The sequence below is a fragment of the Protopterus annectens genome, chromosome 1.part2, assembly GCF_019279795.1.
Source record: "Protopterus annectens isolate FY-2018-M chromosome 1.part2, PAN1.0, whole genome shotgun sequence".
Classification (NCBI taxonomy): domain Eukaryota; kingdom Metazoa; phylum Chordata; order Ceratodontiformes; family Protopteridae; genus Protopterus; species Protopterus annectens.
In genome coordinates this window covers 594179631-594196157 of record NC_056727.1, presented here as the reverse complement: position 1 = coordinate 594196157, position 16527 = coordinate 594179631, and positions in this window count along the sequence as shown.

Sequence of the window (16527 nt, the reverse complement as noted above, 5' to 3'; positions counted from 1 at the left end):
CAATCCAAAGCCTTGGGCAAAGTATTAGTGCTGGAGCTGCATAGCTACTATTTTCCTTCCTGGCTTTCTTGCAATCCAGACTTGGGCAGGGTATTAGTCTTAGATCAGTTGCCATCGGGTTAAATCCAGGATGGACTTCTGATGGGCAATTATGGGAAAAACTAACTTATTTGGTTATGTTCTAGTAGCAGGAGAAAATTTGTTATGTTCTTGCAGAATAGAGAACAGCAACAGTAGTTACTCCCCTCCACAAAGGTGGCTTAGCAAAGAACCTGGGAAATTACAGACACATAATTATGACCAGCCTCATCTGTAAGGCCATGGAACGTATCATCATGAACCTCATAAAGACACAGATGATCTCCAAACTATGGATCCAACCCAATTTGGCTTTGTCAAGGGCAGATCCTGCCTGTTAAACCTGGTGGATTTCTTCGAAAATGAGACCAGGGCCATTGACGAGGGCAAATCTGTGCGTGCAGCATCCCTCGACTTGGCCAAGGCCTTCAACACGATACCACACTCAGGCATTACTGATAAATTTAGCAAACTGAATGTAAACCCCTTTGTTGTAAGATGAGTTGCCAACTGGCTCACAAACCAGTCACACACTATCAAAGTAGGTGACTCCACATCAACCAGTAGACCCTGTCACCAGTGGGGTGCCACAAGGGTCAGTGCTTAGTCCCCTACCAGTTGGCATATACTTCTTAGAAGTTCAGGCCAAATCTAAGGGGCTGTGGCTGACCAAGTTTGTGGACAACTGCAAACTGGGTGCAATTATTGAATCCCCAAATGATGTCAGTATACTTCAGGAGGGTCTTACATAGACCAACAACTGGTGTTTTAGTCACGGTCTCAAACTAAATGCAAAGAAATACATTATCATTCTCTTCGGTAAAAACACTGTCCCTTCACTCTATCAAATTGACAACAATACCCTATGTACCTAAGAAGTGGTAAGGAATCTGGGATCACAAGTAGTCTGCAACCATAACTTTGACAACCACGTGTCTACTGTAGTAAGGAAGGCTTTCTGTTTAACACACTTGATTTGCAAAGGAATAGCCCCTAGAGCAAAGTAGATCATAACCCCTCTACTCTTCACTAAATCAGGCCCATAATGGAGTATATCGCCCCTTTTGGCATGTAACGTACAAAGCACCTGCAGCAACTGGAGAGTCCTCAGAGGTTTCTGACAAAGAAGATCAAGGGACTCCAGCACGTGCCTTACACAGACTAGCTAAATTCCCTGTCACTATACTCTATATCATATAGATTTCTGAGGGGAAACTTATGTCTGGCTTACAGAGCAGACTCTGACCCAAACCTAATGAAGTTGCTGCACATCCGTAAATCAAACAGGACTAGAGCTACCCATTCCATGGACCTAAATATGGCCTGCAACTTGACTAGGATGTGGTGGAGGGACAGATTTGTCTCCCAGTGACTGGCACCTCTTTGGAATAGGCTGCCAATTCATGTGAAGCACAGCATCTCTATGACACTGTTCAAAAGAAATCTGGACAAGTGGATGGGATACTGTAATTTCATACCAGGGATACCATCCACAACCCTTCTGGACATTGCAGTCATTGCTAAATTCAATCCTGGGTATTGATTAGAATATCTATGATATTACATTGGGATGAAAAGGCTAGGCTTGAAATGACCTCCAGGTCAATATCCTAGTAACCTCCTATGATCCTATGATTTGAGATTGCAAGGCAGAGGTCACCTCTGAGTAGTCTGTAAGACACAGAGTATAGTGACAGTGATTTCAGTCTGTCAATGTATGACATCCTGAAGACCCTGAATTTTCTTTGCAAGAAACCTCTGAGGTCTTTCCAGTTGCTGCAGGTGCCTGGTAAGGTACATACCAAAGGTAGCACTGTACTGTATTACTGGCCAGATGTGTGAGGAGTACAGGGGGGTTGTAACATCTTTTGTTCTGGATGCAGTGCCCTTACTTATGAGGTGGATAATGCAGAAAGCCTTTCTTAACACCTAAATCTCTCTCCACTGATTGCATGCTTAGGGTGTTGTTATTAATGTGATAATCTGCAGGAATGTTTATATATATATATATATATATATATATATATATATATATATATATGTATATACATACACACACACACACACATATATATATATATATATATATATATATATATATATATATATATATTATAGTTCTGAAAAGTGTTACTGATCCCCAAAACTACTTAGCTACACAAAAAAAATGTATCTGAGATGTTAAGAAAGGAATTTAAATAGTGCAGTGACAGAGCATGCTATAAATGTTTATGAGGGTAGAGTAGAAGGTTTTCAATTTATAGTTTTAAGTGCCATTAACTTAACTGGGGGGGATAAATTTAAGGCTTTACACATATTAGAAGCAAAGTTTATTTTGTGATTTAACACTGTGACACCTAGTGGTTCAAAAAAGAAATACTGTGGTCAGTTTTGCCATACAATTTGTAAAAAAGTTAATTAATTAAATAACTGAAAATTGAAAATGTTTGTACAGGTATATAAGGCATTGTTACGTTCACTGAATAAAAGGTCCTTGTGGAAGGCATAAGGTGAGGTGCTAGGGAGTTTCTTTTGCTGTCAGATTTTGGCTTTATTAAAAAAAAGACATTCTGCTAAAAATAAAAGATCATGAAGACCTAATGGCAACAATGAATACACATACCTGTCTCAGAGACCTGGAGCTACTGTACATCCTCTTTATGCTGTGGTGGACTGAGTGCATGTTGGCACAAACTGACAGCCAGCTGGAATGCTGGCCAGCACAGGCACAGACTATTGTCCCTCCCCCAGACCTTACTGCAACACAATACACATCATTTGGCAAATGAAATTACCACAATAATTGTCAAGATCAAACATCACCAGAAAATAACCAGAGGTGTGCTAGCTTTTGGAATCTAAACACAGGCTACAAGCAACGGGAAAAGGGGATGTTTACCAGCATGGAATTAAGACATTATTTGGAATGGACTGTAGTACTAACAGAATACACACCTTCCTTGCTCAGCAGTAGGTACTAAGTCAGCTGCTGTTACTTCTAAAGACAATGGAAAAAGAAGTTATGTCTTACTGTAACGTTTCATCTGTGTTGTAGATCTTTGTTCATTCATTACAGATAGGACCTCGGTTCTGTCCTCTGAACCAAAAGAGCCATTTCTCAGCTCGCGCAAGCCAAAAACTCTCAGCTAAGAACCTACCCACAATGCCCCTCTCCTAGTTACTCCAGATTGAGTTTTCCTACCCTAGATAAAAGATGTAGTAATAGAAAAAATAGTAGGAGGATCTGTCTGAGCAAATACACTAACCAGGAGTTCCTAAGGTCCACCAGGAGTCCAGGCAGGGGAAAGGAGGGCGGGAAGTAATGAATCTGATTTTGTATTTTGATTTTGTGATTTTTATCTGATGTTGTAAATCTTTGTTTATTCATTACAGATAGGACCGAGTCCCCAGCTACTTGAGTCCTGGGTGGCCCTAAGAAAGGATATTCCTGAGCACCATAGAACCAAAAGATGCTCGTCCCCTGGAGGCCAAATCCAATTTGTAATGAGATATAAAGGTATGAGGTCTTGCCCAAGTGACTGCTGCGCATATATCATCCATAGAGGCTCTGGAATGAAAAGCTACAGAAGTAGCCATAGATCTGGTAGAATGAGCCTTTATTCTGGAAGGTAAGGATAGCTTATTCTGTGGTAGATAAAGGTAATGACGTTTCTAAGCCAAGAGGATAAAGTCACTTTGGAAACAGGTTTACCCAATCTGGGTCCTGCAAAGGCCACAAACAATTGGTCTGTTTTCCTGAAAGATTTAGTCCTGTCCAAATAACAATGAAGGTGCACGTCAAGGGTGTGCAAAAGGTACCCCACTCTGTTAGAATGCCTTGGGAAGAAAACCAGCAGGTCAATAGATTGGTTAATGGAAAAGCCAGAAATGACCTTGGGCAAGAAAGAAGCGTCAGTACAAAAGGGACACCCTATCCGTGTGGAAGATCAAGTAAGGACTCTTGACACTCAAGGCCTGCAGCTCAGATACTCTTCTCACTGAGGTGAGTGCTACTAGAAGTATGGTTTTCCATGAAAAAAATTTCAAATCACATGAATCAAAGGGCTCGAAGGGAGAACCTGTGAGAGACTGAAGCACCGGAGTCAAGTCTCAGGGTTCTAAGGGAGGCTTGACCAGAGGTTTAACATGTAATACTCCCTTCAAAAATGTCTTGCATAGGTGTGACATAATTAAAGAATTATCAAGACTATTATGAAAACTGGCGATAGCTGCTAAATGTACAGTGATCTTTGAAATTGAGGCTCCTGCATGTAAAAGAGTAGTCAGATATTGTAGGATCTTTTGAATAGGCATAGAGAAAGGGTTTAAGTTCTGGTCTTTGGCCCACATAGAGAACCTAGTCCATTTACTAGAATAAACCTTTCTAGTGGAAGGTTTGTGTGAGGCCAGAAGAATTTCATGAACAGGAGATGGGATGTCAGGCAGCCTGGCAATCATTGGAAGTGGAGGAACCAAGCTATGAGCTTGAAACTGTGCAGGATCGGATGAATCAGTCCCTGAGGATGAGATAACAGGTCCTGGGAATGATCCAGGATCCATGGGCTGTGAATCAGATGAGGCCATAGAAACGGGAACCAGACTTGATGTGGCCAGCAGGGAGAAATGAGGATCACTTTCCTTTTCAACCTCTGAGCTTTCTGGAGAAATTTTGGAATGAGGGGAAATGAGGGAAAGGCATACAGAAGACCCGGGGGCCAATTGTAAGTTAGAGTGTACCTCGGTGGTTCTCCCAGAGGGGAGATCAAGGCAAAATAGCTTCTGCGTTTGTAGTTTACAGGGGAAGCAAACAGGTCGCAGCAAGGCTTGCCCCAATGTTGGAAGATCCGATCTGCTATTACAGGGTTGAGGGACCACTCGTGAGGCATCAGGATGTTCCTGCTCAGATTGTCCACAATAAGGTTGGAACTCCTGGGAATGTGCGTTGCTGTAAGAAAGTGATTGGAAGCTATCGCCCAGTGCCAAATCCTCATAGCTTCTCGACACAGGGGGTAAGATCTGGTTCCGCCTTGCTTGTTGATATACCAGATGAATGACATGTTATCTGACTGAATTGCAATGGTACCTGAGGGTAGGGCTGCATGGAACACTTGCAACGCTAAGAGAACTGCCCTCCGTTCCAGGACATTTATGTGCAAGTTGGCCTAGAGGGGGGTCCAGGTGCCTTGGACAGTCTTTCCCTGGAAATGCCCCCCCACCCGTACAGTGAAGCAACCGTGGTCACCATGGCCGTGGGTTGGGGAAGACAGAATGGTTGGTACCAAAGATTCGTTTGTGGCTTCATCCACCATAGAATGTCTTCCTTGCAATGGTTTGTAAGGCGTATCATGTGGTTGAGTTAGTGGGTGGGTTAACAACGACCATTGTGCGGAAAGGAGCCACTGCAGGATTCTCATGTGCAGTCCCGCCAGTGGTACTAACGTAATGGCAACTGCCATGGCGCCCAAAAGTTGCAGTACAAGACATGCTGGTACATATGTGTGAGGAAGAAGGTCTTGGATTTGGTGTCTTATTTTCAAAAGCCTGTGAGGGGGGAGAGAAGCTTGACAGGATGTTGTGTTGAAGACCGCTCCAATAAATTCCAGTGTCTTCGTTGGGGACATCTGAGATTTGTCTTTGTTGATTGTAATCCCCAAGTGGAGAGCAAGACCTTGAGTGTAAGAGAGGCTGCGGACTAGGAGATTCCTGGTTAGAGCGGTAAGGAGCCAGTCGTCTAGATAGGGAAACACCTGGAATCCTTGAAGTTGAAGATGAGCTACCACAACTGCCATACATTTGGTGAACACTCGGGGGGCTGTCGAGAGACCGAATGGCAGTGTCCTGAACTGGTAGTGATTGTCTCCCAGCTGGAAAGAGAGAAGCATCCCAGAGCGGTGATCCATCTTTATGTGGTAGCATGCATCCTGGAGGTCTATAGAGCACATCCAATTGTCCATCCCTAGGAAGGGAAGAATGGACTGTACTGTGGCCATCTGGAATTTTTGAGGTTTGATAAATTTGTCCAGTAGCCTGAGATCCAAGATTGGTCTCCAGTCCCCTGTCTTTTTTGAGTAAAACCCAGATCCTGTCTGGTCTGGTGGGACTGGTTGTATGACTCTTTTTCTTAGCAGCTTTTCTATTTCTAAGGCTGCTAATTCCCTCTGATTGGGTGGTACATCTGGGATTTGTTTGACGGGTCTGGGAGTTAAATTGAATGGTATTTGGTAGCCTCTGGATATTATTCTCTGCACCCAAACATTGGTAGTAATAAGATGCCAGAGTGGTAGATGCAGAGAAAAATGACCCCCGACTGCTTCCAGAGGAAAGCAATCGGGACGCTGCTCAGGAGCGCTGGTAGGGTCTGCCAGAGAAAGAATCTCTGGTGCCCTGGTTACGTGGACCCCCTCTACCCTGAAAGGGGTGTCTTCCACATGAGTTGCCCCCTGTCCCCGGGGGGGATTGTTCACCACGAGTGTCACAAAAGGATCCTTGGGATTTCTTGAACCACATCTTTCCTCCCTTCTGTTTCCTGGAGTAGGACCTCTGGGGGTTGGAAAAGCGTATGCCCACAGCAGACAAGGTCTTTCCATCTTTCTCACTACGTGCAAGTGTGTCTCGTACCTTGGATCCAAAAAGCGCAGATTTGTCGACAGGTGCATCGACAAAGAAAGATTTAAAGGGGTCTGTGAAGTCACACAACCGCATCCAAGCATTACGTCTCATGACAACACCAGATGTGGCAGCTCGAGCTGCCCCTTCGGTGGTGTGAGATATCAAACACATCGAGGAGTTTGAGTTGGATTCAAGGGTAGCTAGCTGCGAGATGACAGTGTCACACACCTCATCAGGCAGTACCCCCACCAAAGAGAAAGACATTTCGGAAATTAGGTCTCTTTGGAGGCGAGTAAAGTGTGCCAGATGGTTCAGCGACTGAATGGCGAAGGTTTCTGAAGTATAGGTCCGCTTCCCTAGTCTGTCCATGGTCCGGGACTCCCTGTTTGGAGGATGGACAGCGGAACTATCTTCTGCCAGTTCCCATTTGGTGGCCGCTGTCACAACCATAGAATCAACTGTCAACTGCTTGGACCAGTGGGGCTGGTCTTCAGTGTAGATAAAATTGTGTCTGGCCTCTGGGGGACAGGTTCTACATTGTCCGGGGCCTTCCAGGCATGCTGCACAATTAGTTTAACAAGGTCATCTGCTGGTGGGGTCATCCAGGAAGTAGATGGCTGGGCACAGAAGGCCTGCAGGAACACTGATTCCTCAGAAGAAGGGTTAGAGGACTTCCATTCCCCCTGCTGTTTGAGGACTTCATGAATGTCTCTGAATGAAACGTCGTCTGGGGGAGAACATGGGGACTCTTCCCCCTCACCACAATCAGTGTCTTTTGTGATAGATTCCTCCGGGGAATCACGGTGCTTCATCTTGCACCGTTTCTTCCGGGGTGGCTCTCCAGTGGGATCTTCTAACAAGGACTCTGGAGAAGGGGTTTCCTTCAAAGGGGGATCTTGTGCCTCCCGTGCCCGGGGACCCGACATAACGGGTTGGGATAGGTGCATGCTAGGGGAGGTTTCTGATACTGATGTCATTGGTGCTGACTGTGAGCCTTCGGAATGAAAGACCCTTTCCATCACCTGTACAGCAGGCCCACTCGAGGAGGGATGGGAGCCCGGAACCGGGAGAGGCAACCTCAGAACCGGGGTCACACCCCTCCGCGAAGAGCCCACCTCCAGTTGAGGGGTTCCGAGAAAACTGAAAGCCATCTGAACCGTGGACATAGATGGTGCCAGCGAGAAAATAGGCGCTGGACTAGATATCAAGGTACAGACACTCCAAGCACTGCTCCGAGAAAGCATAGGCTCCATCAGAGCCGATGCAGCAAGGGTGGTCGGTGCCGACAGGGGAAACACTGCTGTCGGAGCCGAGACAGTATGTACCGAAGCGGACATCGGTACTGAGATCAGGGTGGATGCTGGAGGAGGAGGATAAACAGGGGAAGATGTGGTAAAAGATTCCGAGCCAGGAGGGCCGGAAGGTCTAGCTGGAATGGGCTATCCCCGAGCTGACAGAAGCTGGTCCACAACCCGCACTAGGTCTAGTTCAGAAAAACTCTTAGTGGATCTAAAGGAGGCTGCTGAAGGGGAATCAGGGCTTTCTAGAAAGTGGCTAAACCTCTGCCCCAAAAAAGGTTAGTAAGTTGGAGAATATGTTATCCTTGGCAGGTATTCGAGTTTTGGAGCCGATGGAGCCAAAGAAACTGTCGGCTCCGTGGCCGTGGATGGTGCCGAGGCATGTACAGTCATCGGAGCCCATGGAGCCGAAGAAACTGTCGGCACAGTGGTCGGGGATTGTGCCGAGGCATGTACAGTCATCGGAGCCGATGTGGGAACCAAGGACGGCACCGAAGTTAGTGGCACCATGGTTGGAACCATAATAGGAGTGAATATCATGGCCGGCACCGAGGGAGAGGACACAGAGCCTGGTGCCGAAGAGGTCTGTGCCAAAGGAGCCGGCAAAGCATGGAGCTGACTCGGTTCCGTAACTGATGGAGATGCAGGAACAGAGTGACTCTGTTTTTCCTTATGTTTTTTGGTCTTAGGAGGGGGTGAGACCTCCGACCTAGATAGAGTCTCTGAGAAAGGTGTCTTGAGTAAATCTTTTAAAATAAGTTTATTCTTACGTTCTGCTAGTGTCCGATTACTAAAACTAGCACAAATGTCACAGTCAGCTTTAATATGATCCACGCCCAAAGAGTAGACACAATGGACATGTGTATCTGAGTTAAGGATCTTACATCCACACTTGTCACACTGTTTAAATTCCAACTTAGCTTTGTCTGACATGGTAAGGTAACAATGCTATCCTATAGAAAAAATAAGGGAGAAAATACCAGTGATGGTATTTTAAAGAATACCACTAGTAAAAAGGGAAGATCTGTCATAGACAGGAGAGAGGGACAGTACCAAAAAAGGTAAAAAATTTAATTACCAAGGAAAAGGGTAGGAAATAGGCTTAGGTTATAGGCGACAGTGAGAAAAGGCTAACTTGACTAAAAATTTAGTAATTTTGAAGAAAAACTGTCATAGAATTAACAATTGTCTACTTAGCTTTGAGAGAGATGGCTAACACGTCTGACTAGGAACGTGGCAAACGAGATCTGGAGTAACTAGGAGAGGGGCATTGTGAGTAGGTTCTTAGCTGAGACTTTTTGGCTTGCACGAGCTGGGAAACGGCCATATCGGTTCCGAGGACGGAACCGAGGTCCTATCTGTAATGAATAAACAAAGATTTACAACATCAGATCACATGTTTCTCAGTAACATGCTGAGATGCTAAGATGTGGGTTTAAAGCACTCAGGTTTCCCACTGGCCAAATAGAAGCCTAAAGGGGGCGACATAAAGAGGTACTTTAGAAAACAATGGGAAAAATTTAAGTGAGGAATAACAAAATAAAAAAAAATTCAGACATAACAAGCTCATAAGAAATACACATTACAGGGCAGGTATGTACTGTATACTGGGACACACCAGCAAGTGCTGCCTGCTATGGCTCTGAAGTGGTGACGGGTGGTGAGATGTTGCTGCCCACTTAAAGAATGACAGCAACAGTTAGGTTGGGATAGTTAGAATCATGGTCAGGAAGAGCATTTTAAGGTTAAGGAGGTGGTTTTAAGGTTAGGGTCAAGGACAAGGGGTTTAGGGTTAGGATCACAGATGGAGTTTTAGGGTGAGAGACAGGGATTTTTGGATTAGGATCAGAGGTGGAATTTTGGTATCAGGGATGGGTTTTAGGCTTAGGGTCAGGTTTTTGGGTTAGAGATGGGGTCTGAGAATGATATGATTCAGACAAGTTAACGGTTAACTACCGATCTGCCAGTGTGCGTGACTGACAGCTGCACAGAGCTGCCAGTCAAGTCATCACCACCAATTCTCTACCTATACCTGCATGAACCGAGAAAATTTATCCTAATCCCCATGTTCGCCAAGTGCATAACTCAAGAAAAAAACAGTTTAATAATGTCACCGAAGATCTGTGAATTTTAAGCAGAAAAAATTGTTGTTTTGTATTCACTGTTAACTGCTAATGATTTTGGAGTCTGAAGTTTTTGCTGCATTATTTTTGGATCTGTTCCACATAAAATGACTGGTTTTCTGACAAATCACTGTGGACTGACGACACTAAATAATGACAGACATTTGAGATCCAGATTTCATATTCTTCAGAAAAGGTATGTCTTGCAAACTCTGTTATTTTAGCAAAGTCTGTAAAGAGAGGTATTTAATATGTTCCTGACTTTGGCCCTTTGACACTCCCCCCCCCCCCAGCTCTCAACGAATCAGGGAAAATTTGGAAATAATCAGGGTAACATAAATTATTAGTACTATTAATTACAGACATTTACAGAATAGGTGAGTGTGAGTTATCCATTTTCTGAAGTAAAATAATTACAGTCATTATTTCTTATGAGAACCACGACAGATTGCTGCTCGCTATATTTTTACCTGTGACTGCATAACTGTCTGAGGTTTTTTTCTAACAGATGTTCTTCCAATTGGCTCAGTATCTGCATATACTAAGTAGTTGGTTCAAGACATTGTCCTGCATGCAGTAGCTATTTGCTCAGTGTGTTTTTTGTAATCTTTATAATATATATTTACCATCTCAAAAGTGCTTACTCCTCTCTGTACTCTTCTTTTCTAGACCTAACACCACTCTTAAGTATTCAACTGCAGTACCACCTTTAACATTCGTGTAAGAAAAGTGCAGTCCGGGTCTGAACTGTCTGCAAACAGCTAAAATCAACTTTGAGTATGTGTCTACCTGTTTGAGCCAATATTCATTTTCCCCTGGAGAGCACTCTGCTTTGGCTTGTAAGCAGCCTCCTCACCACACACACACACACACACACACACACACACACACACACACACACACACACACACACACACACACACATCTTCCACTTTCTCTCTTATTCCCTTCTGTTAGCAAATAGTATCCATAACTGATCAATACTGTGTGTTTGTTAATTTAAACTGAGACCACAGTAGCCTACTGATACAAGATTATCTTGTTTTTCCACCCGAGAAATGGTTAAGAAATGACTTACAGTTTCACAGCAGTCCTTGGTCAATTGTGATTGTTTCTTAAACACAAACTTGTCTTTGCTTTGGCTCATTAGCAGCAGTACAAATAACTGCCTGCTCACACCCTTGTTCTCCCCTCCCCCTTCCCTGTTTATTACCTTAAGACAATCCCAAAGTTAATAAATATTACCTGTGGCAGGCACCATTTTTAAAACTACAACCACCCTTGTCACTATCATATGTTCATTTATCAGTTAACTCTGTTAACTGATTGTTTCCAGCCCCCTCATATGAGCAACTAACAGGGTCTCTACCCGCTTCGCTCCCCACCCTGCCCCCTATTCCCTCCCGCCCCCAGTGGTCCCACCTTTATTGCACTCACAAACCCCTCCCATCTTTCCAATAGCCAGTCACAGCGCTAACCCAACACTACTTTCTTCATCTTCCCACTATCACACCTCCTCAACTAATATGTACAAGCATACCTTACCTATGCTCACTGCATGCACTCTCCTTGCATATCTTACATCCTACCAAAGCTCCATCATTCCCCCACTCAACCACTACCACTGTACTACTACTCACACCACCACTCATGTCTCAACCTCACTCAGCTCCTCTCCCACCAGCTCAAGAACCATCCCTATGCACCCCCACATATTCTACCAACTATATTACTCAAACATAAAGCATCCCTACAACTTAACATAGTAACCCTCCCACCATACCTATTACCCACAGAGCACAATCATAAAGTTTCCCTTATAAACAAACACATTCAAAAACTGAGAAAACTAATAACCTCGTGCATATCTAAACTAGCCCTAAGTGGAGACATCCACCCCAACCCTGGCCCTACCATCTCCAACCCCAATCCTCATAATCAGACTAGAAACCACAACTTCTTCCATATTACAGCCAATAGAAAGCCAAGTGACTTCCTTCTACTAAGCCTAAATATTAGAAGTATATCCAACAAAGTCCATGAACTCCATGCCACCATACACTTGTACTCCCCAGATATAGTCATCCTGACAGAAACCTGGCTAAAACCTCACATTACCAGTGAGCAAATACTCCCTACAGGTTACGGCATACTAAGAGTTGACCAGCTAAACAAAAAAGGAGGTGGTGTAGCTATAATATTTAAACAGCATCTAACATCCAGATCTTAAAATCATCAGCTCCACAAATAGGCAATGAAGAAATAATATATACCAACCTCAAAATAAACCAAAACAAAACCATCAACATAACTGGATGCTACTTCCTACCTGGCCAAAACATCCCTCCATTAGAAAACCTCCTCAGCTGGTCTACCCACCATCTCCCCCAAGAAACTATCATTTTAGGTGATTTCAATATTGACTGGCAATCCTGTTCTGGCAACCATCCATCCCATCATGTAAACCTTCATGGCTTCACCCAACTAGTCCAGTCGCCAACCAGGATAAATAAAAACTCCAGCAAGCACACTACCCTGGATTGGATACTAGTCAGTAAGAGCCCCCAGTCATATATAACAGGTTGCTTATCAGATAGCCTCAGTGATCACTCCCCAACATTCCTACTCAAAAAATACCTATACCAAGCTAAACCTGTCATCTACCGTCAAATATGTAAAAAACTAAACTTTAACCCACTCACATTCATCTCATCCCTCAAAGAATGTAACTGGCATCCTCTAAAGTACCTCAGTCTAGATGACACAGTTGGATTTTTTAATACTACCTTCCTGAACATCCTTAATTACCATGCCCCCATAAGATTTTCTAGAGCCAAAGCACAACCCTCCCCATGGCTACAGAAAACCACTAAGTCAGAAATGAAAAACAGGGATAAAGCCTGGGAGCATTGGCGCAAAACCAAAACCCCCTCCACTAGACAGAAATTCCTAGAACTATGTAATAGAGTCAAAAAGCTAATAAAACAGGACAAATTCCAATACTACCAGTCTACCCTAGACTCCTCACAACACAGCCCCACACAATTCTGGTTCTCCATAAACTCCATCCTCCACCCAGGTAAAGTCAGTACCCCTCCTCCTAACATCCCTCACACCTCAGAAAATATTGCTACCTCATTCAACACACACTTCACCCAAACCATACTATCACTAGCTAAACAAAACAACCCCCCTCCCCTTCAACCCACACCTTCAACTAGTAATCTCCCCACTGCCTTCTCTTTTTCTCCTGTACCTACATCCAACATAAAAAAAACTCTTAACTAAACTTAAACCCACCAAATTAGCAGCAGACAACCTCCCAAGTGAATACCTACAAATCACAGCTGATGCTCTGGCCTACCCAGTATCCATCTTGATTAAATGATCTCTGTCAGAAAGTTACGTTCCCACACTGTGGAAAGTATCACATATAATTCCCCTCCACAAAGGCGGACCCTCCACAGAACTAACCAATTACCACCCCATAGCTATTCTCTCTCCATTCTCCAAAATACTAGAGAGATGCATACACTCTCAGGTCTCAGACTACCTCCTTACTAACAACCTCCTTTCCAGTACTCAGCATGGTTTCCGACCAAACCATAGCACCACCACTGCCTTACTCTCCTTTACTAACACTATCCTTCAGCATAAAAAAATGGCTCTCTCTCCTCTGCTACTTTCCTAGACCTATCTAAAGCATTTGACATGGTCCCACACAAACAACTTATCTCTGTCCTCAATAACCTATCCTTCTCACAATCAGTCACCAACTGGTTTCAGAGTTACCTGTCTGACAGTCAACAATCCGTTGTATGGCAGAATGACATATCTCCCCAACTACCTGTCTCCATAGGGGTTCCCCAAGGATCCATCCTTGGACCCCTACTCTTCTCTGTTTACACCAATAATCTAGCCTCTGCCACCAAACATGGCACACATACAATACGCAGAGGACTCAACCATCATCTGCTCAGCCCAGTCCCTACCAAAACTGCAAAAAGTCACACAGGAAGCCTTTTCCTCTGCTGAAACTTGGTTATCCGATGCCCAATTAATACTCAACCCAAACAAAACTAAACTACTCATCTTCCAACCCACCAAATATACTCAAAACAACTCAAACTTTAACATCACAGCAAAAGACAACACCACTATATACCCAACTGAACACACCAAATTGCTAGGAGTGGAAATAGACAAACTAAAATTTGACATTCACGTATCCATGACCATAAAAAAAGTCCACAAAAAACTAGGAGCGTTATACAGAAATAAGCAATTTCTCACCAAAGCAGCAAAGATTTCAATAGCAAATTCCCACCTTATCTCCACCCTACTTTATGCCTCTCCAGTATATACCAACCTAAGGCAATGCGATCTAAACAAGCTAGAGACCTGCTACAACAAAATCGCCAAATTCGCCACAGGGGCATCCTACCGTAGTCACCACTGTCTCTCACTTGCTGAAGTGGGCTGGCTTGAACTCCCTCACCTCCTTCAGTGGTATCAACTCTCACTCGCCCACAAACTAGTAAACCATCCACTAAATGTCCCATCCCTCCAGAATCTACTCCAACCCTATCGCACCACCAGACCACTAAGATCCAGCAACAAAAATCACTTGCAGATCACTAAAGCCAATAACTCTGCTGGTGAAGCACTATTCTCTTGCACCATAGCCAAATTATGGAACTCCCTTCCACCCACAATTACCTCCGTACCATCATGCACCCACTTCAAAACTTTACTAAAAGCGCACCTAAAAACATGCTGGCTATGCCCTTGCAACTACCACTGTAAGATCATCCACCCCATCCAACCACTACCTTTCTTTCCACTCCACTAACTACCTTGATTATAGCAAGCTCAGATGCTCATAAGCCTAGTACTTATTATACAGCAGGAACTTCTCATTGTAACATTTGTTAATGTCTGTTATGTACTTCACAGATAAAGATTCTAGTTGTCTACTGATGTAATATGTTCTTCATCTGTAAATATGTTGTAAGTAATTGCTATGTTAAATTGTTAATTGCTATGTAATCCAATGTAACTACTGTCTGTTTATTTTAACTGTGGAGCTTTTCTCCCCGGGCCTCCGCTGAAAATGGACCTACTTCCAGTCGGACACTCCCGGTCAACAAATTTAAATAAATAAATAAATGGTCGATTCACCACTTTCCTGTAAAAAGTTACCATTTTAGGAGGGATTAAGAGGAACAAAGCTAAAACCTGAGTGAGCGAAGTCTTCGAAATCGGGGACACATGAGGTGTCGGACACTCCCGGTCAACAAATCTAAATAAATAAATAAATGGTCGATTCACCACTTTCCTGTAAAAAGTTACCATTTTAGGAGGGATTAAGAGGAACAAAGCTAAAACCTGAGTGAGAAGTCTTCAAATCGGGACACATGAGGTGTCGGACACTCCCGGTCAACAAATCTAAATAAATAAATAAATGGTCGATTCACCACTTTCCTGTAAAAGTTACCATTTTAGGAGGGATTAAGAGGAACAAAGCTAAAACCTGAGTGGCGAAGTCTTCAAATCGGGACACATGAGGTGTCGGACACTCCCGGTCAACAAATTTAAATAAATAAATAAATGGTCGATTCACCACTTTCCTGTAAAAAGTTACCATTTTAGGAGGGATTAAGAGGAACAAAGCTAAAACCTGAGTGAGCGAAGTCTTCGAAATCGGGGACACATGAGGTGTCACTCCCGGTCAACAAATCTAAATAAATAAATGGTCGATTCACCACTTTCCTGTAAAAAGTTACCATTTTAGGAGGGATTAAGAGGAACAAAGCTAAAACCTGAGTGAGCAAAGTCTTCGAAATCGGGGACACATGAGGTGTCGGACACTCCCGGTCAACAAATTTAAATAAATAAATAAATGGTCGATTCACCACTTTCCTGTAAAAAGTTACCATTTTAGGAGGGATTAAGAGGAACAAAGCTAAAACCTGAGTGAGCAAAGTCTTCGAAATCGGGGACACATGAGGTGTCGGACACTCCCGGTCAACAAATTTAAATAAATAAATAAATGGTCGATTCACCACTTTCCTGTAAAAAGTTACCATTTTAGGAGGGATTAAGAGGAACAAAGCTAAAACCTGAGTGAGCGAAGTCTTGAAATCGGGACACATGAGGTGTCGGACACTCCCGGTCAACAAATCTAAATAAATAAATAAATGGTCGATTCACCACTTTCCTGTAAAAGTTACCATTTTAGGAGGGATTAAGAGGAACAAAGCTAAAACCTGAGTGAGCGAAGTCTTCGAAATCGGGGACACATGAGGTGTCGGACACTCCCGGTCAACAAATCTAAATAAATAAATAAATGGTCGATTCACCACTTTCCTGTAAAAGTTACCATTTTAGGAGGGATTAAGAGGAACAAAGCTAAAACC